This window comes from Clupea harengus, chromosome 1 (assembly GCF_900700415.2).
Source record: "Clupea harengus chromosome 1, Ch_v2.0.2, whole genome shotgun sequence".
In the NCBI taxonomy this organism is placed as follows: domain Eukaryota; kingdom Metazoa; phylum Chordata; class Actinopteri; order Clupeiformes; family Clupeidae; genus Clupea; species Clupea harengus.
In genome coordinates, this window is record NC_045152.1 from 14,160,659 (window position 1) to 14,179,927 (window position 19,269).

Genomic DNA, 19,269 nt, shown 5'->3' on the forward strand with positions numbered 1-19,269 from the left:
TAACCCTTCAATCTGAGAATTTTTTCAGCACTGTCAACAGAAAGCACATATACGGAAGAAAACCTATACTGTTAGTCAAATGTTGTCTGGCAAAGGGATTAATGAAACCTAAATGTGTAATTTATACTGTAATAGCACTTCAATATTACCCCAGTAGACAATAGGCTTTAATCTACTAAAATAGTAGAATGCTATACCATCAGGATACACATTGCAGGATATATCTATAATCTACTAAAATAGTAGAATGCTATACCATCAGGATACACATTGCAGGATATATTTATAATCTACTAAAATAGTAGAATGCTATACCATCAGGATACACATTGCAGGATAATCTACTAAAATAGTAGAATGCTATACCATCAGGATACACATTGCAGGATATATCTATAATCTACTAAAATAGTAGAATGCTATACCATCAGGATACACATTGCAGGATATATCAAAGCGTCTCAGCATCAAACCCAACCTCTTCATCACTTTTGACCTTTGCCATGTAGCCATGTGTTATTTTTACAGTCCTCCCCTGCTTTGGATTTATGGTTCCAGGCAAACAGTATATGCTAACATAGCGAGGACTGCGTTCCCGAGTCATACCTGCCGCCTAATTGTCATTCCCATAATGAGGCCTTTGTGTGAGGCGTCCTTTGTGATTGCCTTCATAAAAAGAGCTCTATGTCTCTCTCAAAGAGTCAAATGATTAGCCGTCGTCATACCCTGCCATCTCAATACGCAGCTCTTCTGATTGCGGGTTGTATTCTGTTTGGCTCGCCTCCCCTCGTCCTTTGTGTTTCCACAGCACTGCCTCTTCCCCTCAGCACAGGCCCTGAGTCCACCCTCAGGCTATTGCGGAAATGTTAGGCTAGGCTAGCACTGGCTCTGCTTGCTCTCTGCTCGAGGTCCTGAATGGTCCTTGTTGGTGGTGTTCGTAAAGCTGTGGCATGTGTCTTTATCCAATCAGATTTGGAGTAGGGCAGAAGGTGAGGTCAGGTGAGGTTAGCGGGGGCTGGTACTGAGGAGCGTTCACCATCACTTCAACTTGACCCTAAAAGAGAGAGACACACTTGACTTTTTGACATTTTCACTTTTAAAAACCATTTAGCCTCGAGCAGGACAGGACATACGGTAATCTCATAACGTGATCCACTTTGGCCATAAAATGGATCTCTTGCTATATATATATATATATATATATATATATATATATATATAGCTGCTATATTCCAGTGCATTTAACATTTAAGGGGGTGGCTGGGCAGTATGAACTTGATGTTTTTGACAGAAGGTCAACCAAGGACACCAAGGACTCCGTATCTTCTGTGTGTGTTCTCATCCGAAGTCGCTCTGAGCTCGCTCGCATTAGCTCGCTAGTTTCTGACCAAAACTCCACACTACTGTTTTCAATATTTATGGCATATTTATGGCATTATGACCACAATGAGGTTGAAGCAAATGTGTTCCACGAGGGACAAGCCTCTAGGACTGCCTTTTATACTTGCGGAACAATCACAGTTCAGTGCAGAACCTTTTATACATGGGGAACAATCACAGTTCAGTGCAAAACCTTTTATACATGCGGAACAATCACAGTTCAGTGCAAAACCTTGTTCCGCATGTACAGTATAAAATCACAGTTCAGTGCAAAACCTTTTATACATGCGGAACAATCACAGTTCAGTGCAGCTCCTTTGATGTGTGGAAGTGATGGTAATTAGTTTTATACCATATATTGAAGATTCAGTCTTAGGTTTGATCAGTCAGGATTCAGGTTTATTCTTGAAGAATGGCGGCCGACCACTTGTGAGACAGAGACTGTCAGATCCATCCTCCCTCACAGAACTTCACCTCAGTATATCTGATTATCCCTTGAGGGACAGTCTGTTAAATACACTGACATCTAAGGGGTGTTACCGTCTATTCAAATGGGCCATGCATGCAGGGTTCTTTGTCTCGACCTGGGGGTGGGGGGGGGTGAGAGTCTAGTATCACACCTCACTACCCAGGTCAGCCCAAAGTATATTCACCAAGCAAAGTCCACTCATGGCTAGTTAAATCCAAATAAACTTAACAATTATAACTAGGTATAATATCATTGACTTATTGACTATGGCATATTCTTATGACCTATGCTGGTCCCTTCAGAAGTAAACACATAGCCGAGTCCTCCACATGCACTAGTCTTGTGAGGGTGTGTAGCTATGGGTCTGGATGCTAATATGCATGTCCTCCACATGCACTAGTCATGTGAGGGTGTGTAGCTATGGGTCTGGATGCTAATATGCATGCTGTCACATTTTAATTTGATGGAACCCTCTCTATACCACACTCTCCGATCTGTGGCGTGAACACATACGAAAGGGGTCATGGGGTCCTTCCAACCACTGCTCTCTCTTGTCTGGTGTGTTTGCCTGCCTGCCTGCCACTGATGCGTGTGTGTGTGTGTGTGTGTGTGTCTGTGTGTGTGTGTATGTGTGTGTGTGTGTGTGTGTGTCCTGTCCATATGTCTCTGCTGAAGGAGAACCGATTTGTGTGACGCACACTGCTGCAGCGTGACATCAGAGGATATTTTCCACATGGTGCATAGAGTGAGCATCAACCATGCACAATCACACACACAGGCACGACACACACACACACACACAAACACAAACACACACACGGAAAAGAGGTTGTAGTAACACACAGGAGAAGTTGCACTTTCATATCAGACACGCACGCACAAACGCAAGCACGCACACACACACACACACACACACACACACACACACACACACACACACACACACACACACACACACACACACAAGCACACACACGGAAAAGAGGTTGTAGTAACACACAGGAGAAGTTGCACTTTCATATCAGACACGCACGCACGCACGCACAAACGCAAGCACGCACACACACACACACACACACACACACACACACTCTTCTTTTCCTCGCTTTATCTCTTTATTTCTGTGTCTCTTTCACCCCTCTCTCTCCTTCGCTCTCTCTCTGTCTGCCTTTCACCTGTTTTCTCTCTCTCTCTCTCTCTCTCTCTCTCTCTCTTCCCCTCATCTCATCTCTGTGTTGGGTGGTGAGTGTGTCATCCTCTCTGGGCTCTTGTCTCCCTCTCACGTGATTCCACACAGTGACGTCACACACTGCACCCCAAAGCCTTGTGTGTGTGGTGTTTTTTTTTTTGGGGGGGGGGTCGGTTGGAAGCTGTCCAAGTTTGAGTGTCAGTCTTTGGCACAGTGTGGCATAGTCTGGCATGGTGCTGGAGGTGACGCCACCACGGCTACACGTCACCACGGCTACTTCTCAAAGCCTCAGCTTCTTCTCAAAGCTTCACCAACTCCTGTGGAGTGTGTGGTGTGGGTTAGTCATCTGCAGAGACAAGAAGGCTGGCGCACACACACACACACACACACACACACACACACATACACACATGTGCATGTGTCTGTCTGAGTGTTTGTTGGTTATGTCCATGTCCCTTAATTATTTGTGTAATAAGGGAACAGGCTGTCTTCCTATCAGAGTTGTGCGTATGTGTGTTAAGAATAGGATGTCCCCACTTCCAGCGTGTGTGTGTGTGTGTGTGTGTGTGTGTGTGTGTGTGTGTGTGTGTGTGTGTGTGTGTGTGTGTGTGTGTGTGTGTGTGTGTGTGTGTGTGTGTGTGTGTGTGTGTGTGTGTGTGTGTGTGTGTGTGTGTGTGTGTGTGCGTGCGCACGTGTGTGTGTGTGTGTGCGCGCGCATGTAGGGTCACCCCAGTTCTGGCAGTAGGAATTACATCGAGACAAGATGTCCTCATTTGAGCACATACACACACTTGCACATAAATATAAAAAACACAGATACAGGTACGCAGTCACACACACACACACACACACACACACACACACACACACACATTAGCCAAGTAGAGAGAGTTCAGCTACTTTCTCTCCACCCACCTGTGTGCATGAGAGTGGCCAGTGGCTGTGTGTGTGTGTGCGTGTCTTTGTGTGTGTGTGTGTGTGTCTCATGGCATCATGGTTCGTGTGAGTGTGAGACTATAAGCATATAAAACACATTGAAAGCTTTTCAAATTCATCAACATTTGTCCCATATAGAAACAGTGGAGATAAAACCTTCTTTCATGCTTGAGGTAAAAATGTCTTTCATAACTGAAAGTCTGTCTGTCTGTCTGTGTGTGTGTGTGTATCTGTGTCTGTGTGTGTGTGTGTTTGTAGCATTTTGCTAACTTGTATTAGCTCAGTGCACACAGCGGCTGCATGAGGAAGGATTCAGTTTTCACACGAGAAACTAATTTAGTGTGGAAGAAAATAGACCTCTGGGATGGATGTAATATATACTGTATGTGAATATAGAAAGAGAATATATAAGTATGAGTATATGTGTTTGCATTGCATTCAGTAACATGCTTCATATGCATTCATGTGGAAATGGGTATATGCTATTTGAGACACAGCTCATGTGTTGAATTAAAACAATATAAGAAATAGAATTAAACAGGCATTCTGATGGTCCTCAATCAGAGGTCCTTCTTCCTCCTTCCTCCTTCCTCCTTCCCTTCCACCATCTTGACTGTGATGTCACTGGGGTGGCCCATCTGAATCAGCTTCTCCTTGATCTGCAGTAACCAATCAGACAAGTCTGTTATGGTTCCATCTCAAACTGTATAATGGGATGTTCTTCACAATGTATGGATATTATTACAAAGAGTCTCTAACAATCTGTGGCAATTCCAATGTCATTAACAACCTTTTGATAAGAGATGCACACCTAACATATACATTGATTCATTTAGTATATGATTTCATCTATAACATATACATTGATTCATTTAGTATATGATTTCATCTATAACATATACATTGATTCATTTAGTATATGATTTTATTGAAAGCAATTTGTTACCTAGTTTTCCATCAGTATTTGTCCCATGAATTTGGTGTTGCTAGCACCCTGCTCTACCATTGTAGCTACTACAAGAAGATAAGTTTGTTTCCTGGGAACTAAACACCACGTCTCTGTGTTTTATGAACACTGCATTGAGCAAAAGCACTGGAAATAGTGCTTTTTATAAACATTTGAAACATTAAATAAACAATAAATAACTTTTATTTGACTCAAAACAATCTGCAGATAATGACAGTTCTTTCTCACTGTGGGGTTGTTCATATGTTCGTCCTCATAGTTCAATCTGATAAAGTGCTAATACTCTTAGATAGGCACATGTGATCAGAGCTAGTCACCTGTTGAGCAATATCAGACGGGGAGAGCTCTCTCTGGAGGACGACCTTCAGCCTGAGCCTCTGCTGGAAGCGTGTCTTGGGTTCTGTGTCAAATGAACAGAGGGCTTCATATTAACTCACACAGGAACAGCAGAGATTGCACTGCTTCTTCTAAATGGGTTAACCTTTCAGATAACTGAGATGAATTCTACACCCCGTACCTCTGCTAAGAAAACTTTGTGTGTGTGTGTGCAACTTCCAATAACACAAATGTATTCCTCACATTCATACTTTATCTAAGTCAGATGAATTCTCCACCCCCTCTGTAGAGATGACACTATCCAGTGTAATTATCCCCTACACACATGCTGCAGATGTTCAGGGGATTGTAAGCATTTTTTATGCTTAATTGTTTTGGCACTGCACTGGCACAAAACCAGACTTTTTCTGCACTGCAGTTAATTGGGGTGGTATATTTCGATTGAACACAAAATACATAAATAAAATAACACATAAATATTCGGCTCTAAAACACTGTCTTCATTATTTGGGAGGTAATATTCAGCCCATTATTTTTCAAGCTCACATATTGAGGCTGCCAATATCCAATATGGATGTTCATTGTCAGTGTGGCCAATGTATGTTCACGGACTTTGGTCATAATTAAAGTGAGGGGTGCTGCATTCTACTTCTAAAATTTTCCACAACACCACTGGGTATATGGAAATACATGTGCCTACAACAAAATGTTATTAGATTACACATACTCCACATTCGAACGCTTAGAAACAATGTAAAGGGACTGAAAATGCAAGCAGTATTTCAGCAAAACAGAAATATCTCATTCTTTTTTTGTTTTTCTTTGGTTAAGCTAGCGTCCACCTCCGATGTCACAATACATAAAACTATGCAGAGTCTATATTGTCTAATATATATATATATATATATATATATATATATATAGCCGTTGTCTTTGCCGGTTCCATATCCTTCAGCTTGTCAACAAATACACGTGTACACTGTCCAATAGGGGGTCTTGAAGGGCAACTTGTATTTACGACAGTGGTGTAAAAGTGAGCTACACTCCGCAACTTAAGGGGGAGCTCAGTAGCAAAAAGTATCAATTCTGGCATAATGGGGCTTTAACAAGAGCAGAGCAGACCACCTCCATTCATGTCTATGGAAATGTCACAGGATTTCATCAATTTAGACCCCCTCTTTTATCTCTGTGGTTAGGAACTTTATTGTGATTCCCAGACTCTTGAAATCCTGAGACCCATTCTGACCCTTTTCAATGCGTTATTTTGAAGAGAACAGAGTTTATTTCAAGTCTGCACCAAGCTCGTGGGGGTCGAAGCATTTACACATTGTGTACTTTCTGAACTGTGTCGTAGGCTTACTGCCTAAGTTCCCTATTAATCTACCATTCCACTCACGACTGCCTGGTTTTTAGATACAAAAATAAGAATTTTACCTCAGAGGATAACGTATTACATTAGAATTTAAGAAAAAGCACAATAGTAAATACCAAATAATTTAAAATGATAAAAACACACTAAAAAGACATGTATGAAAAAGACATGTGTGAAGGTATGAAGGAAAATCTAACAATACACAGTAATGTGATCTGACAAACTGGCCATAGACTGAAACAAAGGAAGTGTTCCTGGTTTGAACATTGCTTACTTGGAGTGGTTGGAGCAGGGTTAGTTACAGCAGCAGGAAATGTTGCAGTTGTTGGATCTGCGTGGCGTATGGAAATATGTTTTAGATAATAGATATGAGAGATGAAAATCTTCTCCCAGGGGAAACAATGGTGAATGTAAAATGGACACAAACACAATATAGTAACTATATCAGAAAAGAGCAATTTACCTGTACAATATGCAAAATTGCAGCCATGAGGGTCCACTAGTTTGTAAACAGTGTAGTTTCCTGGACACGCTTTCACCTGGATGGATGGTGTTTTGTATTGGCAGCAGTTAGCCCAATTGGATGCACACACCTCTCTGGTCACGATGCCATCTTTCGGGCGAGGGTGTGGACCGTTCAGCCAGAGAGGATAAGTGGTACCGCAGCGATAGTAAGGCACACACACGTTAGGCATCAGAACGCTCGCCCCCTGGTGGAACATGCGGTACCAACCCTGCCACTGGACGTTACTATCACACCTAGGTGACCCGTCCTTGGAAGTGGCCCTCCAGGTGTCGTTCAACACAGTGTACATGTCACAGGGGTCACTCTCGTCATATAAGGTGGGTTGCAGGAAATGTAGAACTATTATGGGATTCAAAGAAGCAAACACACACACACACACACACACACACACACACACATAGTAATAGTCATCACTCCCAGTTTTTAATCACCTCCATTTCTCCTGCTCTAGGCTGGGCCAAGTCCATGCAGAGTCGCCTGGTATCTGGCTTGTATGTCTGAAAGCATTACATCACTGAATATGCCCTATGATAGCACTCCTCCAATCAGCTCATACATTCATGAGGAATTGATAGTACATCATCTGAATTAGGGTAGTAAATGCACAATACTCCAACAAACTAACCCTTTAAGCCCTGTGAAATGCACTAATTCAACTACATTACATTTCCCTGCATCCACAACACAACCCCAGATCAGTGGAAATGATATATGCTATTTGGCTGTTGGGGGAAATGTACCCTAAATGGTGTCCTTTGGGTTCTGAGGGAGAGAGATGTTCATCAGGAAGAGAACAGAGCAGAATCTTACACAGTATCAGGCAAAGAAGAACACCCATGGTAGCCAGATGGTAGACGTGTCTTCTCTAACCAACCTCTGTAATCATACACAAACACAGGCATTAGGCTAGTTTCTGTCCATGTAAGGCCTGTCCGGTGGCTAATACCATTGTTCTTGTGGGCTGTGAGTTGACACTTCAAACTTCACCCCAAACTGACACATGCTGCCAGAACTATAGCATATGCTCTTGTAGGGGGTCTCACCATAGACTACATTACCCAGAGGTCCCTTATCACCTTTCATTCCTTATCTACATTTCACTGACTCAGCATTGGCCGCAACAAGGTCATAAAACCGGGTGACGCATTTTTTGCTTTATAACCGCGCCAAAGCCGAAAATCTCTCTCTCTCGCGGTGGTTTTTGCAGCAGTGAATTCCATTCACAAATAGAGATACCCGACCCTACAGAAGAATTCTCATCAGGACAAAGGACGACACGACGACACGTAGTCCATAGAACTTCTGATCAAAGTTCCAATCTACTTGAAATCGTTAGTTGCAACCTGAGTTTACATCGGTAGTACTACACTGCAGCCCAGCAGTTTATTGAATACGAGAAGGCGACCGGTTCCCTTTTCATCTATTCAAGTCGACAAACAGAACGTTCATTCCCTTCGAGACTCGTCCCGGGTCCAGTTGACGAACTGATTAAGAAGGAAGAAATCCGGCTCCTTCCACACGCCTGCGTCCCACGCTGCTCCACGGAAAACCGCAGAAAACATCTTGATCGCTACGCAAGAGCGATCGAAGTACGGCTAATATCTGGGCAGAACTTACTTTTATATGTATGTTTTATTCTATGTGATAAGTGTTGTTATTTTATTTCGTTAAGATTTAAATGCAAACTGAAATTTACCATCTACACGGTCTGTGACCATGGATAATCTTGCTTGGTTCTTTTGCTAATGTTAGATAGGTTTGTGCATGCACCATCTCTCTATCTCTTTCTCTCTCTCTCTAACTCCCTTTTACATCACCACCTGAACATATACACGCACACATCGCGATCTCAGTGTTGTAAAGAGCTTGTATTGAATTAAGGCCTAGCTCGGATTTTGTCCTTAAGGCAAGAATCCTTTGTTCAGGCATTCTTTACTTTGCGCACTTCCCCCAACTAAATTTGCGCCTAAGCAACATAGCGTTCCTGTCTCGGACCCGCAGCAGCATCCGGTGACCCACTCCCTCTAGTTGGGGCCTGATGCACTCTTGACTTCACGCACACAGCATCTATCACCTGTGCACTTGCGCATAGCCTCCCTCTCACTTCCCCCATCTCTCCATTGAGCGCGCGACCACGTTTACTCGCAACTGCGCATACCCACACACGCATAGACATATATACATAGACCCCTCCTTGACTGCTTCAGCCCGTTGCCGTGACGAGTTACGTCGCCGCCATCTTGTAAAGGGGGCAGCTGGCCTGGAAACAAACGCAAGAACGTTGGATCTGTGTTTTTTCTGGATAAAACGCACTCTAGCGTTTACATTTCTCAACCGATTTCACTGAGTCGTTTTTATATTCAAGGGTTTATGATCGACGTGAAGTTCTCCCAAAAAGTTTTGTCTCCATGTTACTGGGCCAGCTGCCCCCTTTACAAGATGGCGGCGACGTAACTCGCGAGGCAACATAAGAGGAGGGGTCTATGTATATATGTCTATGCACACACGCACCCGCTCACACACGCACGCACCCGCTCTCACACACACACACACACACACACACACACAGACAGAGACGAGGAAGCTAACGCATCCTCCTCTGCATTGCTGAAACAGATTACCTCATTCCCCAATCCCACTTTGTGCCTTGCTCAATTGTTTTACTCCAGTGTGTATGTTATTATACCTGATTTGATATTACTATTAATTACCGTTTGTTACTTTTAATAAATTGTTTATTTTAGACTTAAACAATTGTCTTGCCTGTTATTGTTCCAATATTCCACTGAAAGCCATTTTCCGCCAATCAAGTACTTCAAATGCCTTCACTTCTCTGGTTGTTTCATGAAGTGTTATAGACTTAGTAGTGATATTGTAGTACGATAGTATTGTGATACCATACTTAGACTGTAGCATAGTGGTACAACTAGAGCTTTTCATTGTTTTAGTCATTTAATTATAAAATATTAAATACTAAATGTAATGATTATTAAATTTTATGAGACTGATTTAATTAAACTAATGTAGCAACCCCGGTTTCACCTACACTCTCTCCCATTAAAATACCTCATCATTCAATGTACTGTATAATGAACTAAAATACACAGACAATATACACAGGTAAAATGCATCAATTATATCTTGCTGTATCCTCTGCCCAGTTTAGTATTGCATTCCAAAACAAAGGGAAAACGTATGGCACCTCGTATATATTGTAATACAAATCAAATACAGCTCCATGCTAAATTTTCTCTGGTATTCTACAGTATAGTAAAAAAAACAGTGTGCTGACTCTTTTCTTTCCCAGTACAGTAAGTGAATCAACAACACATGAGACTAGCAGTAGAAGTGTCCTGCAGCCCTAATGCTGATCCGTGGTGAAAATCTTATGAACTTCACATTTGCCGTATCGCAACATTCTCCCTTACATGGAAACTTTAGGAAAAATCTTCAGCACATCTTATCCACCCCTAAAATTCCCCATATTCTGTAAAATATGTTTTAAGGCAAGCTGTTGTCATGACAGCACGAACAAACTTTTTTTATCTGTTGGTTTGCCTGTCACAATACATACCACTTTTGAGTGCGGCATATTGACCATGTGTGATCAGTGGTACAGTGCTTAGTGTTGTTGAACAACAAGTAGCTAACTTGGGTTCAATTCCTGAGCAATATAAGGTGCTATAGTAGGTGACTTTTGATAAAAGTTAGTTGTAGTTGCATTTTTGCGTCACTTTGTCTCATTGATAGCCCAAAACATATACAGCAGTAATAGTGGGGAAATGTCTTCAGCGACAACTACATCTATATTTTTCCTTCATACATGCATATTTCAATGCAAATGCTGTACTGCACCACTTTTGTACAGTTGGTAACAAGGCTGCAAACAAACAAAGCAAAGTAGAAAACTGAATACATTTTCAGCAAAAATTATAGAATACTCTGCCTTATTTCAATTGCATTTAATTTTTCTGTCAAAATACAACATCTTTCCATCTACAATTATCAAAATGTTGTCCGGTTTTGAACTGAAAGCTAACTGTTTGGAACAGAGTATCTAAATTTGGCAAAAATTGCTGTAGTTGCAGAATTTTGCTGCGTTGAACATTGAGTCAGGTATCCATGAATTGGAAAAGTCTCCACAGTTTAGTTCACATAGTCTACTGATATGCTGAATGTGTTTTTGAAAGTGTTTTGAAAAAGTGTACATGGAATTGAAACAAGTTTGAAAACGATTGAAAAAAACTGTAGCAATGAACATAACAATTGATAACATGACACCTTTTACAATAATCTGTCCAAATATCTTACCTTAAATGATTCCTTTATGTTCTCACCTCACACTGACATTGACAACTATCATAGAGCTTCCTTTTCTCTCTGGACTATTGTCTTCAGTCTCATTTGACTTAGATCATATCAATGTGATGAAAAACATGATTTACATGTTTATGGGTCTATTTTTGTCAGATACATCTTACCTTTCCAACATTTCCAAGTCAAACACTCTGATCCTCATGTTCATTGACCTCGTATGCCAACCTATAGACTGTGGAGGCTGGCAGTGAAACAGATCTGACCACTTCTCCTCAGCTGTAACATTAAAAGTGTTGTGATGTATGTTGAGTGAATCAATGGACATAGACCTAAAGGATACAAATATAAATGTCTAATGAAAATCTCTCATGGCATCATGGTTTGTGATGAGTGTGAGACTAAAAGCACATAAAACACATTGAAAGCTTTTCAAATTCATTAACATTTCTCCCATATAGAAACAGTGGAGATAAAACATTCTTTCTTGCTTGAGGTAATAATGTCTTTCATAACTGAAATGAACTGTGCAGGTAAACAGGTACTCTGGCGGTAAACAGGATGTTTTCATAGAAATATTGTTATAGCCTTGCCACATCCACACAAGGTGTGTGTGTGTATGCATGTGTCTGTGTGTGTGTGTGTGTGTGTGTGTGTTTGTGTCTATGTGTGTGCGTATCTGTGTCTGTGTATGTGTGTATGTAGCATTTCGCTAACTTGTATTAGCCCAGCCCACACTGCGGCTGCAGGAGGAAGGGTTCAGTTTTCACACGAGAAACTAATTTAGTGTGGAAGAAAATAGACCTCTGGGGTGAATGGGCATTTTATTTCAGCATAAATAATAATGAGAGCCCTGGTGTTGATGAGCCCTGGTGTTGATGTGTGTTAATCCCATAATGAGCCCTGGTGTTGACGTGTGTTAATCCCATAATGAGCCCTGGTGTTGATGAGCCCTGGTGTTGATGTGTGTTAATCCCATAATGAGCCCTGGTGTTGACGTGTGTTAATCCCATAATGAGCCCTGGTGTTGATGAGCCCTGGTGTTGATGTGTGTTCATCCCATAATGAGCCCTGGTGTTGATGTGTGTTAATCCCATAATGAGCCCTGGTATTAATGAGCCCTGGTGTACATTTTCTCTGGTATACTACAGTATAGGTAAATAACAGTGTGCAGACACTTTTCTTTCCCAGTACAGTAAGTGAAACAACAACACATGAGACTAGCACTAGAAGTGTCCTGCAGCCCTAATGCTGAACTAAAAAGACATGTATGAAAAAGACATGTATGAAGGTATGAAGGAAAATCTAACAATACACAGCAATATGATCTGACAAACTGGCCATAGACTGAAACAAAGGAATTGTTCCAGGTTTGAACATCGCTTACTTGGAGTGGTTGGAGCAGGGTTAGTTACAGCAGCAGGAATTGTTGCAGTTGTTTCATCTGCGTGGCGTATGGAAATATGTTTTAGATAATAGATATGAGAGGTGAAAATCTTTTCCCAGGGGAAACAATGGTGAATGTAAAATGGACACAAACACACTATAGTAACTATATCAGAAAAAAGCAATTTACCTGTACAGTATGCAAAATTGCAGCCACGAGGGTCCACTAGTTTGTAAACGGTGTAGTTTCCTGGACACGCTTTCACCTGGATGGATGGGGGTTTGAATTGGCAGCAGTTCCCATCCAAGGATCCACACACCTCTCTGGCCACGATGCCATCTTCCGTGCGAGGGTGTGGACCATTCAGCCAGAGAGGTGCATGGGTACCGCAGCGATGGTGAGGCACACACACGTTAGGCATCAGAACGCTCGCCCCCTGGTGGAACGTGCGGTACCAACCCTGCCACTGGCCGTGATTGTCACACCTATGTGACCCGTTGTTGGAGGTGGCCCTCCAGGTGTCGTTCAACACAGTGTACATGTCACAGGGGTCACTATCGTCATTTAAGGTGGGTTGCAGGAAATGTAGAACTATTATGGGATTCAAAGAAGCACACACACACACACACACACACACACACACACAGTAATAGTCATAGCCATCACTCCCAGTTTTTAATCACCTCCATTTCTCCTGCTCTAGGCTGGGCCAAGTCCATGCAGAGTCGCCTGTTATCTGGCTTGCATGTCTGAAAGCATTACATCACTGAATATGCCCTATGATAGCACTCCTCCAAACAGCTCATACAATCATGAGGAATTGATGATACATCATCTAAACTTGGATAGTATATGCACAATACTCCAACAAACTAACCCTTTAAGCCCTGTGAAATGTACTAATTCAACTACATTGCATTTCCCTGCATCCACAACACAACCCCAGATCACTGGAAATGATATATATGCTATTTGGCTGTTTGGGGGAAATGTACACCCTATATGGTGTGCTTTGGGTTCTGAGGGAGAGAGATGTTCATCAGGAAGAGAACAGAGCAGAATCTTACACAGTATCAGGCAAAGAGGAACACCCATGGTAGCCAGATGGTAGACGTGTCTTCTCTAACCAACCTCTGTAATCATACACAAACACAGGCATTAGGCTAGTTTCAGTCCATGTAAGGCCCCACCTGCCCCTACCCATCTGTCCAAACACTGCCCCTACCCATTTGTCCAAACGTTCTCATATGCTCGGCCAAGAACGGGTCAAATTGTGACAACAATTCCAAGATGCCTAAGTAGTTGCCATTGTGTGGTGAACCTAGCAATTCGTCATTTCCCCTAAACGCGAGGAACTTGATGACAGAGACCACTCTCCTAAGCACCTCTCTCCAATATTGCCTCTCTCCATCGATTTGCTTCATAAGGTCGGAATCCACGGTGGCACCTGTGGCTCTCTGAAGCAGATCAAGCATGCAGGCTAGATGTTCTGCACTTGTCTCGTGCTCGCAGATTCGCTCCGGGTGTTTCCAGTCACAGTAGCCAGTAACGAATGCTTGAGATTTTGAAGAAAACAACTTGCATGCAAAACAGTAAATATTTCATGTCGATGGGGAATACGTTATTCACAGTCTATCAACCACTTGGCCATTGGGCAGTCTGCATGTAAACTGCTCATTTGTCAAAACTCGAGTCTTGCCACCAATCCGACTGAATAATGTGCACACCAATTGTGGAACACTTTAACTCCTCTATCTATAAGAAATGCTTTGGCCCGCTCACCGTGAGTGTTCCCCCAGTAAGCTGGGTCAGTTACAGCTTCAAACCAAGCCTCGCCCTGGCCCTGCTCTCCTTCAGGAGGCTGTCTCTTATCCTCCATGATGCTAACAGGCGGCGGAGGTGACGCATGTCGGCGTTGTTGACCCTCTTCTATAGCACCGGTCTCCTCCTCACCAACCAACCAACAGTGGCCTCTGTGCCGGTGGTGCAGCATCACCCGCCGGTGCCAACAGTAGCCACTGTGGTACAGCATCACCCGCCGGTGCCAACAGTAGCCTCTGTGCCAGTGGTACAGCATCACCCGCCGGTGCCAACAGTAGCCACGGTGGTGCAGCATCACCCGCCGGTGCCAACAGTAGCCTCGGTGATGCAGCATCACCCGCCGGTGCCAACAGTAGCCTCGGTGGTACAGCATTAGCAGTGCTGCTACCAGGCTGTTCCTCCTCCTCCTCCTCCTCCTCTTCCTCCTCACCACCTCCCATGTTGGGCTCGTGAGCGTCCGCTGCAACTTTTGAATGTTTTGGAAAAAACTTGAAATGCGAGGAACTAGATTGACAATATCTGCCTTGCTTTCTCTTTCTTTTTTGAGGTAGAAACTTCTTTCATGCCTGAGGTAAAAATGTCTTTCATAACTGAAATGAACTGTACTGGAACAGGTAAACAAGAACTGTGCAGGTAAACAGGATGTTCTCATGCAAATTCATGTAAATGTCAGAATGTTATAGCCTGTAGCCTAGCACTTGCCACATCCACACAAGGTGTGCATGTGTCTGTGTGTGTGCGTGTCTGCGTGTGTGTCTGAGTTTGTGTGTGTGTGTGTGTGTGTGTGTGTATGTGTGTGCTATTATGTGATTTCCTCTTTGCTGGTTTGGCCTCCGTTAATCCAGTACTTCCTGCTGAAGCCCTATCCACCTGTGATACTCACACACACACAGACGTGTACACACACAACACATACACACACACACACACACTCATACACACACACACACACACACTCTCATACACACATACACACACACACACACGTGTACACAGACCACGCACAGACCTGCACACACAGACTTCTGTATCTCTGGGGTGTGTGTGCGTGTGTGTTTAGAGAACAGGAAACGCGCTCTTCAAACTCAGTCACATATCACCTGCTGATCTGAGAGAGATGAAAGGCCACACACACACACACACACACACACACACACACACACACACACCAAGTGCAAGACCATGGAAACACGGAGGAGCAGATCTAGGACACAGAAAGATTGAACGACAGAATAGAGGAGGAGATAAGAGAGAGGAGAGAGGATGGGGTGAAGAGAGGAGGAGGAAGGAGAGAGGTGGAGGAAGAAGGAGAGAGGAGGGGAAAGAATGGGGTGCAGAGAGGAGGAGGAAGGAGAGAGAAGGAGGAAGGAGAGAGGAGGAGGGAGGACAGAGGAGTAGAGAGGATGGGGTGAAGAGAGGAGGAGGAAGGAGAGAGGAGGAGGAAGAAGGAGAGAGGAGGGGAAAGAATGGGGTGCAGAGAGGAGGAGGGAGAGAGAAGGAGGAAGGAGAGAGGAGGAGGGAGGACAGAGGAGTAGAGAGGATGGGGTGAAGAGAGGAGGAAGGAGAGAGGAGGGGAGAGGATGGGGTGCAGAGAGGTGGAGGAAGGAGAGAGGAGGAGGAAGGAGAGAGGAGGAGAGAGGAGGATGAAGGAGAGAGGACGGGGTGCAGAGGAGGAGGAAGGAGAGAGGAGGAGGAAGGAGAGAGGACGGGGTGCAGAGAGAAAGAGGAAGGAGAGAGGATGGGGTGAAGAGAGGAGGAGGAAGGAGAGAGGAGGAGGAAGGAGAGAGGAGGAGAGAGGACAGATGCAGAGAGGAGGAGGAAGGAGAGACAGGGCTCTACAGTGCGAGTATTTCACTCGCATTTGCGCCTAAAAATAGGTATGTGCGAACTTGAAAAATAATTTACGAGCATAGTGCGCGAGTGACGGGTATTGTTGTCAATACACGGAACAACGGTGCGAAGAAGTGAAGCATACCATAGATTTCATATGGAAACAAGTGACGGGGTCGCGACTGCACAATGTGAACATAGCATGATGACACGTTTAACTTCATGCAAATGAGAGCGACTATTCGCAACCAATGGGCCAGAGCCATATAAAAAGAGGGTTACGACGATCTCGCCGACATGTGATCATTTAGTATAAGTAGCTCGCAAAAAAACCCTGCTGGCAACCTGTTTGAATGGTCTTCCACGGGACAGACAGCAGCACCACCTCGATTTACTGATATTTTCGGTATATTAACACATAATATCAATTGGTTACTGGTGTGTTGTATCCTGTTTATGTCTGATACTTTATTAACATTTATGTATTACATTAACTTATAACACTAGGCAGCAATATTGTGAAGCAGAGCTAGAAATGGCTTTGCTAGCTCCCATACTGTAGCTCACACCAGCAACTGCTCAATTTAAGACAAGAAAGGGGTTTGGTAACTTAGCTAGTAACTGTCAATGATAACTAGTTATTAGAATATATTAGCCAACGTTAAGTTAACTTCAAAGGGGCAGTCGAGTGTATAGGTTGTGTCAGCTTGGATAGTTAGCTAGTCATTTTCGATTTAAGCCTCCCGTTAGCCTTGGCAAACTTTTAGCTAGCTAACTATGAGGTAGCATATCCTAGCTAAGTTATACTAGCTATCGATAGCTAGCTAGTAAACTCATTGCAGAATGGACGACAGGCCACGCATGACATTAATCAAGAAAAAATAAATGAATATGTGATTGGTTTAAATATCCTTGTCTATTTGGGCAATTGTTATTATCATTGACACCACTTTCAACTGTCAAAACTATCCGTCTAGCTAAATCTGTTGGTTATCAAATTGCACAGCAATTCATATGGAGGATATGTGGTTGATTTAACTCTAAGGCCAGGTAGGCATAGTAGTTGTAATGTGCTATCACATCATTTGAAAATCTAGACTTGATATTCTCTTATATTTGAATGATAATTCTGTTAATTAAGTATTGCCTTAAAATGATTATTTACATTGAATTAATTGGAATTCAGCTGTAGGCATATACTAAGAGATCTGTATCTTAGAGACTAATTGCATCCACAATTTAAGTACTGCAAGCTTGACTATTATGCAGTTGTAGACACAACACAGGGGGTCCCTGGGCCTGAGAAGGGAAGGAAAGGAGTTTAATGTGGCTATAATATGGACTTTTAAATGTGACTAAAACTAGACTAAAATGTAATGAGTTTTCATTGACGAAAACTAGACTAAAACTAAGAAGGATAAAAATGACTAAATGTGACTAAAACTAATATGCATTTTCGTTTTAAGACTAAATCTAAAATAGCTGCCAAAATTAACACTGAGATAGGGACCCCTTAATCTGCAATTCATTGCTGCTAGCTCTAATCAGATGTACTAACTAGGCTAATAAGAGAAGACTAACTTTGTATGCCAACAAACACCAATAACTAGAACTAATTTGACAGACTATAAACCAACAGACTTCTGGTTATGATACACATGCTCTCTAGCTAGCTACAGTGAAAGTGTTGCTTACGTTAGATACTAGACGTACAGTCTAACTCTAACTGCATTTAGAATCTAACAAGCTATATCTTACAATAAACTTTAGGTAAAGCTGGCTATATAAAATACTACTAATAACAATTGATAAGAGGTCCACTAAAGTGTTGAAATATGAACAAATGCAGTAATTTGATCAATTTACCAGCTAACTTGCTTCGGAAACACTGAATATGAATGGGGTTGAACGTTGGAAAATACAATGTTTTGAACTGTAGGTCGCAAATGACATGCTTTACTTCCACATAAAAAAACCCCGCTGTGCTCCTAAATTTCTTTGTGTGCTCCTACATTTTTTCATTTAGGAGCACATGTACTCCTTGGGGAAAACCTTAGCGTAGAGCCCTGAGAGAGGAGGGGAGAAAAGTAGAGAGGAGGATGAAGGAGAGAGGAGGATGAAGGAGAAATGACGGGGTTGCAGAGAGGAGAAGGAAGGAGAAAGAAGGAGGAAGGAGAGAGGAGGAGAGAGGAGGAGGAAGGAGAGAGGAGGATGAAGGAGAGAGGAGGGGAGAGGAGGATGAAGGAGAGAGGATTCCAGGTTGCCCAAATTCTAGGAACTTCGGTCCCCTCAAAGTTCTATTCAGTCCCCTCAAAGCTCTATTTAGTCCCCCCAAAGACACTATTAACAGGCAAGATCACACCTTCTCTTCACACCACTATTCACACCTGGATTTCACAACCGCACACGCACACACACACACACACACACACACACACACACACACACACACACACACACACACACACACACACACACACACACACACACACACACAGAGGCTCATACGTATATACACACGCACGCACACACACACACACACACACACACAGAGGCTCATACGTATACGCGCGCACGCACGCACGCACGCACGCACGCATGCACACACACACACACACACACACAGAGGCTCATACGTATATACACACACACACACACACACACACACACAGAGGCTGATACGTATATACACACGCACACACACACACACACACACACAGAGAGGCTCATACGTATACACAC

At 43.0% G+C, this 19,269-nt stretch overlaps 1 protein-coding gene across 2 annotated transcripts in view; it reads left to right on the plus strand.

The window, feature by feature from the left end:
- Positions 1–19,269, plus strand: part of pemt (phosphatidylethanolamine N-methyltransferase) — an 87,552-nt gene that overhangs the window by 3,099 nt on the left and 65,184 nt on the right. The gene's annotated exons all lie outside the window — the stretch shown is intronic.